A 14,457-nucleotide genomic window follows, 5' to 3' on the forward strand; every position below is an offset into this window, starting at 1 on the left:
GGTTTGAGTCCGGCATGGCGCAGCACTGGTGGATCAGCTGGAGTGGTGAGGCCAAGGAGTTTCCGCGGTAATTACAGAATCACACGCATTATATCAGTACAGAAGCTAATTAGTAATAACTCACCATCCACTCCCATAACTCGTGATGTGATGTTCCACGCCATTTCCTTGCAACCTGGGGCTCTTGGAGTGACTGACAACTGCTCCTACTCCCACGGCGTAAAGCGGCTTTCTTGGGAATGGGGTGTGTACAAACGAGTTCACCTCAAGATGCTGTGTATGTGCTTTGTATGAGGACATTTCTTTAAGTCACATGGAGACGGGGACTGTGGGGGTCTGCACTTTTCTATGACAGAGCAATACATTTATTACCAGCAGTCATAACTAGTTTGACAAACCACACCTTGTTTCATTTGGTAAGAGGGATGTCAGATATGTTGCCTGGTAAGGCCAGTTGAGGTGAACAGGGGATCTCAAAACCAATAATCTCTTTAAGAATTTTGAATCCCAACAATGTATTAATTTATTGCAGTTCCAGAACATGTGAATATGGTTGCCTGTCTCTGTTTAGCATTTAGGCCAAAGATCTGGAATGGATTACTTTATGTCATGGAGTGTTTGTGGTGTCAAATAGGTTCTGTAGATAATGTTGGTGTGCAGAAGCTTATGGCAGTTCCATGAGAAGCAGAGTGCGTTCTCACATATTGATTCCCATTCACTGTTTTCAAAAGTACATTCCAGGTCTTGCTTGCTTGGTTTAGTCCTTGTAAGGGCCAGAATTCAGAATTGGGATGGCCATCTACATTTAGGTTACGCCCAATCACACAAACTGGCAACTGCATCCATCTATCTAGTTTCTTCTCCACCTTTTTTTTTTAAACCTAAACAACAGAACGTATGAGTATGATTGGCTGGTGACAAGCCACACCTATCATGTATTATTAGTTCCCAGAAATAAGGTAGCTTAGAGCCCTTAAAATGATACCTATGCAGGACCTTGAATTGAATTGATTTTACCACCTTTTTAGGAAGTAAGTCATGTCAGTCAGCTGTGACATTTAGTCAAGTTGATTGGTGACCAGAGGTGATTCTATCAGATCATCACTATGTCAGACATGTCACTTATAAAAATAAAAAAAAACAACACTATAACTTGCATTAAAACATCCTGCACTTCAAGATTTCCCCTTCCTCCACAGTGTGCATTTCTCTTGCATCTACAGATTCAGGCAACTCCACCTCCGTGGCAGCTCCGATGCAATATTCAAAAGGTTTTATTAAAACATAAATTCACATGATTATACAAGTCTGCCACATCCTGAGCAGAATAGTGTGGTATGCAGAGCCTGTCAGTTTCATTCTGTGCGATACACTTCCTCATTTATAAAGCAACACAAGCAGCTGACGCTCTGTTGTGAGTATGCCATCATCACTTATGGAGCATCATGGGAAAAGGCTGTGCTTTTATTGCCTCTTGTAATATTGCTTTGCAATTATTATCATCTGTCTTAAGCACCAGCAGTCTGTGGGTGTTTTTCCCATCCTCCACCCATGTGCAAGAGCTGACCTACAGAGTAACATTCAAACTAGATCATGGAAGGAATGTGATTCTTCCATTTGGGTAAGAAACATTTATAGTAGATCAAAACTCTTTAAACGTGATCAAAATCCTCTTGTATCTATAGCATACCTTTGTTTTTATTTTTCTTGTAAATTGCTTGTGAACACAAAATTCTTGATGTGAGGCACCTCAGAGGGCCACATCAACAGTTGTTAAATGGGATGGTCTAGTCTAGCATTTCCTGGTTGCTTCACCAGATGTTCCCGTCCTTTCCCCACGTCACAATTGATGTCTGCTGTCAAGGCTCACCAGAGAGCTGAAGATATACACTTTTCAGTCTTAAAATGAGATAAACTTCAAGTTTCCTGACAAAGTTGAAAGAAGAAAGAAGAGGAAATAGTTATTCAGAAGAATTTCCTTCCTGGAAGCAAGAAAACTGCAAAACTGGTATAAAAACTGCTCAACAGACACTGTTCTACTGAGAGGCTCAGTAGAAATGCTAACGGCCAACTGACAGCTAACTCCACTGTCCTGCTGGTGAAATAATACTAAGCTGAGAAGAGGACCACAGCCAAAGCTTTAAGTGAGTCAGAGCGTCAGAGAGACAATATATCCTACAAAAGGAGTTATACATTCTCCAACAATAACTGCTAGCCTAAATATTAAGCAGAATCAAGCTAGCTTAGTGTTGAAACTGCAAGCTAGCTAAAAACAAACCTGGCCCTAGCAACAGTTGCTAAGGAGTTGCAACAATAGAAGCAGCAGAGCAGCAGAGCCCCATGGCTTCAACCAGAGCCTGTACAGAGACTATTCCTCTTGTCTACCCACAAGATTTGAAAAATGACAAGCAGAAAATGCTGAAGGAAAAAGCTAAAACACTCTTTTCTGATGTATACAAGAGTAGAGATGTAAGCAGTCTGACCTTCCTCACAGAAGCCTGCTGTCAGAGGAGCGTCTGGGAACCCCAAGCCACACAATCATCCACACAGGCATCAACGACCTGAGGAGCCAGCAGGAGAGAGTGTCGGAGTCATTCTGGAGAGTGACAGAGAAAGCCTTCACCACCTTCCCCAACAGCAGAGTGGTCATGTCAACCCTGCTCCCAAGGAAAGACTTCCACCCCGACACCATCCACAGGATCGACAGTAGTATGTCCAGAGACTGTGTCCTGAGACCCAACATCCACCTGGCCCACCACACCACCCTAGATATCAGCTGTCTCTACAACCACGTCCACCTATCTAAAAACACAGTCCCCATCTTTGCCCAGACACTGAAAGACATTGCTCTCAATAGAGACCAGTCCACACCCCGCAGAAGGAGCAGCTTAACCCACAGCCCCCTCAGACCAATAAGGCATCCCACTGAAACCTCATCCAGACAACCCCATTGGAGACCAGATCATCCTCAACTTCCTCCACATCATGCCCCACCAAGATCCCACCAGGGCAGCTATGATCCTCCTCAAGCCAGGGCAGAGACACTCCAACCAAACCCCGGCGACAGGAGCTACACCCTCGCCCACGAGCTCAGGCAGTGGAGAGACCTGCAGGCCCAACCATCACCACCACCCCTGCCCCTGAGACCACCCACACACCCCCACACAATGAACTGAGAGACATCCAGCAGATGCTCAGCCTGCTCTGCTCTCACCTGGTGGGGTCAGGTATCACAATAGAGAACTCATAGGAACTCATTGTTTTTTTTTTGCTTTTGTACAGTAAAAAATAATTGCGTGTTGTGTAAAAGTGTTAAAACTATTTCATATTAGTGGATTGAAACCTCATATGATCAACATGGTCTTAATCAAATTCTTGGAGGTATATCTCATTTTAATACTGAATGTGATTTTTTGAATTCTTAACGTAAATGGAATCTAACTCATTTATAGTTTCATGTTGGAATATTCAGGGTCTGAGGTCCTCTGCCTTTGGCCTTAAAAGCAGGACCCCAGACTTCACCAGAGAGTTAGGAGATGCAGATATGTTTGTTTTGCAAGAGCCTTGGAGTAGAGGAGACACTTCCACTGGTTGTCCCGTGGGCTACAGAGAGACAGTGCTCCTGTCCACCAAACTGAAGGGAGTAACCCAGGGCAGCGATTCAGGAGGAATGCTGATTTGGTTCAAGGCAAACCTTGTACACTTGATACAATTCATCCAAAACAGCAAATTTTCAATTTGGCTAGAAGTTGCCAGCTGCCACTGATAGAGACATCTTCATGTGTGCAGCATATATCCCCCCGTCAGAATCCCCTTATTATAATAAAAATTGTTTCTCTTTTCTCGAAGACGAGATCAGTCACTACCAGGCCCATAGAAACATACTGATCTGTGGGGACCTTAATGCCAGGACTGCTGTAGGATTAGATTCTATTAACTGATAGGGAGAAAAACATATAACTGACCAGATCAGCATCCCCCTGCCTTCACATCCCTACAGGAACAACTTTGACATAACTGTCAACAAAAGTTGACACCAACTATCGCAGCTATGTCAAGCGCTGGGTCTGTTCATAGTTAACGGTCGGCTTTGAGGGGACTCTTTTGGTCATTACACACACAGCTCTCCTCTTGGCAAAGCGCAGTAGATTATAGCATTACAGAGCTAGACCTCTTCTATTACACTACATTAAAAAGACAGTAACAAACCCTCATGTAAAAGAGCCCAGAAAACTGAACTACACAAAACAACCTTACAGATGGACAAATAACAGCACTGAATGATCTCAGAGACAAAGGGTGAAGGGCCTTCAATGCTATAAAAAAGTCTTCAAACATTAATATACCCATCGGAATCTGGCTCAAAATATTCCAATCCATAATTAAACTAATAATACTGTATGATAGTAAAGTATGAGGTACTCTTGTAAACCAGGACTTTGAAAAATGGGACAAACACCCAATTGAAACTCTACACACTGCGTTCTGTAAGAGCATACTCAAAGTCCACAGGAACACACCCAACAATGGCTGCAGGGCTGAACTAGGACAATTTCCCCTTTTAATTAAGATTCAAAAAAGAGCCATCAAATGCTACAAACATCTAAAGCAAGCAACCCCAACTCCTACCACTACAAAGCTCTTCACTGCCAAGAGGAGGACATAGAAGATTCTCCTCAGCCAGCTGGTGCTGAGGCTCACCTCCTCTAACAGCACCAGGCCTCAGGACAGCCCTCACGCAATCTGGCCCAACCACATTATAGCTATGGTGGCAGGCTATCTGAGCAGCGTGACTGATCAGAAACTGAGAAAGACATTGGCTATGTACAGACTCAGTGGTCGCAACTTGGCTATAGAGAGCGGCAGACAGAGGCAGACCTGGCTGCCTCGTGAAGACAGGCTGTGTCAGCTCTGTCCACGGAGAGAGGTGGAGACAGAGACACATTTCCTGCTACACTGCAGCACATGTGATGACATTAGAACAAACCACACAAATTAAATGTAAATGCCAAGATTGTGATGCTCTCACTGACCAGACAAAAATACAGTATCTAATGGGGGAAAACAGTATCTGTGTCATAGAAGCAGCGAGGTATGTTGGTGCATGTGCATTTTTTATCCAATGGTTTGCTATTGATTTGAGTATCATTATTTGATTCGATTTTTTTTCTTGTATTTATTTATATCATCATTTAATTGTATCTGAGACTTTGGCAACATTGTTTTACAAACATTCATGCCAATAAAGCAAATTGAATTGAATTGAAATAAAAATTGAGGGGGTACTAAAACAAACAAAAGAAAGAAATATTGGAGCCAAAACTGTTGCTTTTATTTTTTTTATTTATATTTTGCTGGAGGAGGAGGAGAAGCGCCTCTATCAGATTTATCTCCGGACAGCAGAGCCTCGCTCAGCAGGGGGAGCACTCCTCTGCAGCACAGTGGGGCGACAGCGCCGAGCTGGCTCTACATTTCCGTAGCTAGTATGCTAGGTGGCTACATATTAGCATAACTAACGTCACGTATTGAAGAATTGAAGAATTATTTTATTTTTTTTTACAGTTTTTAATATCCCTCTAAGTTTAACATATCTGGCATTTGATTTTCAAATTAGTAAAAACCCACATTAAAAGTGAAATCAACACTTAATCTCTGCTCTGTGCCACCATGACAATTATTTTTTGAGGATTGTGGGCACGCAAGGAATCTGGGGAAATGGAAGACCGTGAAGGATACTAGCGATGTATCCTTCAAAAAGAGGGAAAGAAGGCCGCATTTGTAGGCTGCATTTGAAGGAGCCTTTGAATTTGCGCAACGTTGTGACGGCCTTCGAATGCAGCCTCCAAAGAGTGCAGACCCTGATTCGGGACACAGTTCATGTCACTCAGAGTTATAAACTACTTCCTGTTTGCTTCCTGGTTCATGGCGAGACATGGAAATGGTTTGCCTAGAAACGCAGTGAGACAAAAACTCATGAATTTAATAACTTTTGATGTTCCAGGCCTTCTTAGAGGATTTCTTAAATTTGAAGTCAATCGGATGAAATCTTTAGGGGAAGATGGAAAAGTTATGATGCCTGTAAATGGCCGAAAATTTGCCAAAATTGCACATTCAATTCAAAAAGGACGACTTCTGGATTTAGGGTATGGGCCCAAGAGGCTTTTTTGTACAGCTAGACATGATACATTTGCCTGCCAAATTTCATGTCTGTACGTAAAAGCTATATGTGGGGGACTTTACTTTGAAAACCTTTGGGGGCGCTGTTGAGCAAATTTGCTCTGCCCATGCCTGAAACCCATATCAGATATCAATCTTTGACACTTTTGATAAGTCTGCAAAGTTCCATGAGTTTTTGAGCATGGCGAAGACCCCAAAATTGTGATCAAAGTGCCTAAAGAAAAGTAATGATAATAATTAAAGCTGCAAGCACCAATGAATAGGCCCTCGCAACCGCCATGCAAGTTGAGGCTACTTGCAGGACTCTGAGTGACGCAATCATCCATTTCAGTGAAATTTGGAAACAGTTTCAACTATTTCTATAGGGTCCTCGCATGGTTCAGTGCTTGGGCCCTAATGAATCAAAACAAGCCACAAACATTTTTTACGTGTGCCCCATGTGGTTGTCATCAGAAAAAGACAATGAAAATTATGTTTTTATGATTATATTCACTCTATACCACTTTTTACCACAGTTTAAAAGTCTCTCTCTGTCACAGAGATGAGGAAATACAAAGACGTCTGTTTTACTCCAACTTCCCTGCCTCCCTTTCAAAACAAAAGCCCTCTGACAGCGCTTCTGTGGACAGAATCCCAATAGTTAATGATACAAAGCATTATATTGTGAAACATTTGCAGGACCATGTTGTCGGAAATACAGGAGCTGCACAACTTCATAAATGAGTGGAATTTGCACTAATGAATGTGGAAATGCAGCACTCATAGCAGCAGGCAGGGATGTTGCAACAACGCTGCTTGTGTGAAAATCACATGCATGAAACACACTACAGTTTTGGCGAGACTGCTGTCACGCACTGCTGATGCATGCTGTGTGAAACAGGCCTTTTAATCTGTCCATTTACTCCAGCATTGTGCATGTGTCCCTCCTGTCGTCCTTAAGTCAAGTCAAGTCAAGTCAATTTTATTTATAGAGCCCATTATCACAAAACATGGTTTGCCTCAGAGGGCTTTACAGTGTACGACATCCCTCTGCCCTTAGACCCTCACATCACCCAAGGAAAAACTCCCCAAAAAGAACCCCTGTAACGGGGAAAAAAAAGAGGAAGAAACCTCAGGAAGAGCGGTAGAGGATGATGAGGGATCCCTCTTCCAGGATGGACAGACGAGCAATAGATGTCGTAAATAACAAATGAAATACAATCATGGCAAAAAGGAAAGAGAAATAGAGAGGGGGAAAGAGGGGGAGAGAGGCACAGCAATAATAGAAACAGATGCATGTCATATTACAATAACGGTAGTTGTGAAATTATTAATTGCACTCTATGATGATGTTGAGGTGAAAGGTCAGTTTTTCTGTGGAATATAGTTCCTCTACAATGCCCATTCACTTTCCTTTACTCTTTTATTGTAAATCTTTATCTTTTATCATGCTTTATATTTTATTATGCCTCTGTGCCAGCAATAGCAGAGCCAGGAGGCATTATGATTTCAGGTTGTGGCCAGTTCTCATGAACGTGAAATCTCATGAACCTCTTGAGGGAATTTCTTCAAATTTGACACATTTACTTGGACTCAATGATGTGCTGATTGGAATTTGGTGTTTAAAGGTCAAGGTCACCGTGACCTTACATTCGTCTCATTTTTGTGAACGCAATATCTGAAGATGGCCTTTAGGGAGTTTCTTTAGAATTGGTACAAATGTCCACCTGGACTCAACAATGAACATGGACATGGAATATGGTGGTCTATAGTCAAAGGCCACAGTGACCATTGTGGCATTGTAGAGATGTTCTATGCTGCCAGGGGAAGATGTGTCTGAAGTAGGGGTGGGCGATTGAAAATACTTGATGTATCGTGACTTGTTCCTTTTGCAATGTATAAGATGACTTTATCATGATCCTCGAGTATATAATGTGTCGTTTTTATGTTTTGGTTCTCCCGCTTGCTCCTGCAGCTCTCTGCCTCACTCATACGCACACACAGGAAGACAGACAGAGCAGGGCCTCTGCAGGATTCCAGCCACATTTTGGAGCACTACTGCAATTTGCAGATACTATTAATATATTATCTCGAGAGCTAGTAGTTTGTGTCCAGCTAACAGTGAACTTAACCCTTCTGTCTTCCTCTGGTTATTTTTTAACCTTTTGGACTGTTTATTGTGGATAACTTTGGTTGTGGTTCTGCATATGGCATACATTTTTCTCAGGGTGTGTATTTTGGGGTGAATTTTGGTATTTCAGGGAAAAAAAAATGTAAGTCTTTAATGCACTGTGTAAATCAAATAGTCACACCTGTCTTACTTATGGCATTTTTATCTCATTTACTCCCATTTAAAACACATTTTTGAATACACTGCTATTGCAGTATGATTTTTATTATTATGGATGGGGCTTGCTTGTGTGTCTGTGTTTGTGTGTGTGTGTGTGTGTGTTAATAATCTGCATGTTATTGTTTGAAAAGTAAATGTGTATTTTTGCTTTTTTTCTACAGCAAAGTAAGGTATTAGGCCAGTAAAACGTACACACAAATTCAGGTCTAATTACAAAAACTTTTTGTATTATTATTTTAATTGTTGTTATATACTTTGTTTTAAATAAAAATCAAGGTCTAATCACAAAAACTGGCATTTAAGAGGTTAAAATTTTGAAACAGAATGATTTTTTTTATGTATGGTGAGAATGGCAGTTAATAAAAGTATTCATTAAAAAAAATTGTAATGATACATTAATACATAATATTTCTATGGCAGTCTTTATTGGGAATTATTTTTTGCCCTGAGGGACACAGGTGTCGCACTTATTTGAGGGATGCACAAGTGAGTGGTAGTGGGGGTAGTGTGAGCGGGTGAGGCATGTGTATCTGCAGAGCTCGAATTGCGACTATTTATTCACATTTTGCGGCCATGGACTACCAGTGCGACTTGCAAATATCAGTAATACATGAACTAGAGTGAGTTGTAGAGCTTGTTGCAAGCTCACAGGGAGTACATCCTCACGGTTAAAGACGCCGCGGTGTCTGTTTAACTGCCTTCTAACACTAACAACCAACTGTTGACCAGAGGCTTCAAGCCCACAGCAAAAACATTGACAATTCCAGACTGAGACGAGCCAAGCCCTTCAAAATAAAAGCACCATAAGTCCTAATTTGATTTAATTATAACAATACGTTTTAAAATTCCATTATAAAAGTACTTTATTTAACTTTCTTATATCCTTATTTATTAAATATTATTATAACAGCGGTGTATTGAACTTTATTATTTGACAGTAGCTACTTTAACTTTATTGTACTTTATCTAACATTATTAAACTGCAGTTAATTCAATATTTTTTTTATTTTAGTAGTTAGTTTAGAGGGGTGCTGTTGAGCAGCAGTGGTGTAGGACGTGCTTCTTTTAAGCTCCCACGGACTTCTGTAAATACTGTGATTCATCAGTACTTTTTTGGAATTTCTTTAAGTACGTTATCTAAATATGTTTTACTATTGCACTGCCATTATTTGACTGCGCCATCATCCAAAAAGATCTCATAAGACAACCCAGCAGACGAGGCCTGGTGTGCAAACCAAGACTCCGAGCTCAGGTGCTCCACGTTCAACGGGCAGCTCCACCCCTTCAGCTGAGAGCAGCACTGCTGACATGGAAGCACTGAAGCTAGAAGTGCTAGCGTTGTTGAGACAGGAGATTGTAGCTATTTTCAAGACTGAACTCCGAGTGACATTGGGAGATGATTTTGCCGCAATTAGAGCTGACCTTCAATCGCTAAAAGCCCAATTTGAAAACGACAGTGCTGTCGCAAAGGCCGAGCTAACCACGCTGAAAAGTACTGTGGGGGAAATTGTGGCATCACTGTGGTTGCACGGATGATGTTGTCGAACTGACCACCAAACTTGAAAGTTTAGTGGCTCAAGTATCCAAGCTGGAAAACAAGTGCTAGAATCTTGAGTCCATTTCACATCACATTCACATAAGGCTTGTGGGTGTCACTGAGGAGACGGTCGCTGACACCACCACTGTTGCTGCCCTGCTCAAGGAGGCGTTGAAGCTGGAGAAGGTGTCGCTGTTGGGCCGCGCACACAGAACCAGCCAACCCAAGCCCCGACCAGGTGAGCGACCACGTCCCACCATCGCAAGGTTCCATTACTACAGCATTTTTTTACAACACACCAGAGAGGCTTTCATTTCTATTGGCAGTGAGAGGATCTTTGTCTTCCCCGATCACACTGCTAATGTGGACAACCTTCAATGAGGTGAGAAGGCTGCTGCACGGCATGGAGGGGGTTCGTTATAGCCTTTTCTACCTAGCCCGCCTTTGGATCAGTCATAATGGTGTGGTAAAGGACTTTGATTCCACAGAGGATGCCATGACCTATGTCAAGAAGATGAACACTGGCTGATGCTCTATGTAAGTGATGTACAAATCCTAATAGTTTACTAGCAGCATTTTCCTTTACTTATATGCAAAGTGTTCTGAAATAGATGTTGGTGATGTTGCACTAATAATATATCTCTAGTTTAAATAAGCTATGTTTGACTAAGTTGCAATGTTTCAGAAATTTGTGAATCATTCATTTTATATACGATAATATGTGCTAAGCACTGGAATATATGACAGTTCGTCATAGTTACAGTATGTCTGTGGTATTTTGATATCACATGTGCCTATTTTCATTTCCTATATTCAAGTCTGCGGGAGTATATTTTCTAAAGCTTAGCTCAGGCTTTTCTTCGAGTTGTTGTCATGGTTGGTGGCAACAATTGTTTTTCCAGTTGTCCACTGTACGGTTATCTCTGTTATGGAGACTTTGTTTTGACTGTGCTTCTTTTTTTAAATATTTTGGGTGTTTGTGTACATGCAGGGGGTGGGTTGTGGGGGGCGGACTGCCCTGGCTCATTTTTGATGGTCTTTTTGTTTATTCCTTTTCATCTATACTTAAATGTGCTCTGCTAATTTGAATTCCAGCACTTTTAGTACAGGCTGGCCAATTCACTTTCTTAGTTGGAATATACGTGGTATGAGCAATCCTACGAAAAGATCTATGGTTTTTAGTTATTTGAAATTGCTTAACTGGCAGATATAATTGCAATCACACTGATGAATAGAAAAGTGTTAATGTTAATGTCTATGTGCCAAACTTTGATGATGTTTACTTCTCTTACAGATTAGTTAGTTCCATACCTCATTATAATACACATTTGTTCATTTTCGAAGGTGATCTGAATTGTGTGTTTGATGCCAATTTAGATCGCTCTAGCTTTTGTTCTAATCCATTGTTGGCTATGGCTAAATCTTTCTCTGATTTTATGACCCAGAATGGTTTGGTTGACTCTTGGAGATCTTGTAGTACTTCAGTAAAGAAGTTCTCTTTCTTTTTGCCAGTGCATCAATCTTATTCAAGGATAGATCGTTTCTTCATAGATAATAGACTTAACACATGTTTTTTCCTGTGATTACTCAAGTATTCTAATATCTGACCATGCTCCTTTATATTTGCATATTCAGATTTCTGAAACATAAACCTACTTCTCCTCTTTGGAGGTTCAACTTGTTATTGTTGGCAGATAAACATTTTGTAAATTTATCGCAAAATCTAATGACGACTTCCTCTTGTTTAATCAAAATGAATGCACATCTTATTCATTACTCTGGGAGTCCCTGAAAACTTTTCTTAGAGAACAGATAATTTCATTCTCCTCCTATTTTAATGAAAAACAGAATGCTTGACAGAAATAACATCTGCTTTTAGAGACCTTGAGCAAGAATGTGCTTCTGATCCTTCTCCTGGATTATTTAAGAAGCGTTTAGATCTCCAAGCGGAGATTTGATTTCTGCCAGTACTGCTGAACGCATGCTGTTATTTATAAATTAATAAATAATAATGTTATTATTTTTAATAATATTATCACAAAACACGGTTTGCCTCAGAGGGCTTTACAGCATATGACATCCCTCTGCCCTTAGACCCTCACATCACTTAAGGAAAACCCGAAAAAAAAAAACCCTGTAATGGGGGAAAAAAATGGAAGAAACCTCAGGAAGAGTGGCAGAGGATGATGAGGGACCCCTCTTCCAGGACGGACAGATGTGCAATAGATGTCGTAAATAACAATTGAATTACAATTATGACCAAAAGGAAAGAGAAAGAAAGAGGGGAAGAGAGGGGGAGAGATGCACAGCAATAATGGAAACAGATGCATGTCATATTACAATAACGATAGGTGTAAAATTACTAAACGCACTCTTTGATAATATTGAGGGTGTTGATAAGAGTCCCATGCTTATATTGATAGTGGAGGTGTGGCTCATAATAATTGCAGTAGAAGGTTGCGTCAAGCACAAACACAAGCGTAGCTTCAGAAAGGACCACAGCAATGACAAAACCAAGACCAAGATCGGGCCGAGCCAGGAGTACATTATCAATGCAGCCACAGCACGAGCATGACCAAAGTCAGGGTCACAGCACCAGCACAGCTATCACCACGATGAGGCGCAGCCAAGACTGAAGTCAGGATCTGGGAAAACTAGGAAACAAGGGAGCAGGAATGCGCCGGAGAGGCAACGGAATTAGCGTAATGCAGTAAACACACATGAGCATTTTCAGATTGAGGGAGCAAGAGAAGGAAAAAGGAGCTCAGTGTCATTGAAAGTCTCCCGGCAGATTAACCTATATCAGCCTAACTAAGGGCTGGTCCAGGCAACCTGAGCCAGCCCTAATTATCAGCTTTATCAAAGAGGAAGGTCGTAAATCTACCCTCAAAAGTCGAAACAGTGTCTGCCTCCCTGACTGAAACTGGAAGATGGTTCCATAAAAGAGGAGCGTGGTAGCTGAAGGATCAGGGAACCACAAGTAACCCTGCATTTTCAGAGCGCAGTGATCTTGAGGGTTGGTAAGGAACTATGAGCTGTGACAGCTAGGATGGAGCCTGACCATTTAGAGCTTTGTAAGTAAGGAGGAGGATTTTAAATTCAATCCTGGATTTTACAGGGAGCCAGTGCAAAGGAGCTAAAACAGGAGAAATATGATCCCTTTTCTTGGTTCCCATTAGAACACGAGCATCAGCGTTCTGCACCAGTTGGAGAGTCCAAAGAGATTTGTTTGGGCAACAGAATAATTGGGAGTTACAGGAATCCAGCCTAGAAGTAACAAATGCGTGTACTAATATTTTGGGCATCTGTTTGGGACAGGATATGTCTAATTTTTGCGATGTTATGTAAGTGAAAGAAAGCAGTCACTGAAGTTTGTTTTATATGGGAGGCAAAAGATAGATCTTGATCGAATTACACTCGGAGGTTCCTTACAGTTGTGCTAGAGGCCGAGGTAATGCCATCTAGAGAAATTACATCCTTAGAAAAGGAGTTTCTGAGGTGTTTGGGGCCAAGCACAATAACTTCAGTTTTGTCTGAATTTAACATCAAGAAATTATGGCTCATCCAGGCTTTTTTGTCCTTAAGACATGTTTGAAGTCGAGATAACTGATCAGTTCCATCTGGTTTCACAGATAGATACAGTTGCATATCATCAGCATAACATTGGACATCTACAGAGTGATTTCTAATTATGTTGCCTAGGGGAAGCATATATAAAGTAAAAAGGATTGGTCCGAGCACAGAACCTTGTGGCACTCCGAAGCAGACCTTAGTATGCACAAAGGATTGATCATTGATGTGAACAAACTGGGAACAATCTGATAAGTATGATTTAAACCAGCTTAGTGCCATTCCTTTAAGGCCAATTAAGTGTTCCAGTCTGTGCAGTAAGATTTGATGGTCAGTGGTGTCAAATGCGGCGCTGATATCTAATAGGATTATGACAGAGACAGACCTGTATCAGAAGCAATCAATAAGTCGTTATTAATTTTTGCTAGTGCTGCCTCTGTACTATGATGAACTCTGAAGCCTGACTGAAAGTCCTCGAATAAACTACTATCTTTGAGAAAGTCACAAATTTGATGAGCAACCACTTTCTCAAGGATTTTAGAAATAAAGGGGAGATTAGATATCGGTCTATAGTTAGCTAAAACCTCTGCATCGAGAGTGGGCTTCTTTAGAAGAGGTTTAATGACAGCTACTTTAAAGCACTGTGGAACATAAAGACGCATTGATTATATCTAATGAAGAATTGTCTATTAAGGGTAAACTTCCTTAAGTAGCCTAGTTGAGATGTGGAAATCAAATTAGAGAGTTGGTGAAGGTCAATGGGAGAAAAACTGTCCAAATAATGCCTTATCTAAGCTACCTGCGTCCGTGGTCAAGTCAGTTAAGGGCAAGAGGTGATGGATTT

At 41.2% G+C, this 14,457-nt stretch overlaps 1 protein-coding gene across 2 annotated transcripts in view; it reads left to right on the top strand.

The window, feature by feature from the left end:
* The window catches only part of cacna1ba (calcium voltage-gated channel subunit alpha1 Ba), a 230,573-nt gene that overhangs the window by 104,160 nt on the left and 111,956 nt on the right, over positions 1-14,457 (top strand). The window lies entirely within an intron of this gene.

This window comes from Plectropomus leopardus, chromosome 4 (genome assembly GCF_026936395.1).
Source record: "Plectropomus leopardus strain MGB_pleo_1.0 chromosome 4, ASM2693639v1, whole genome shotgun sequence".
NCBI lineage: Eukaryota > Metazoa > Chordata > Actinopteri > Perciformes > Serranidae > Plectropomus > Plectropomus leopardus.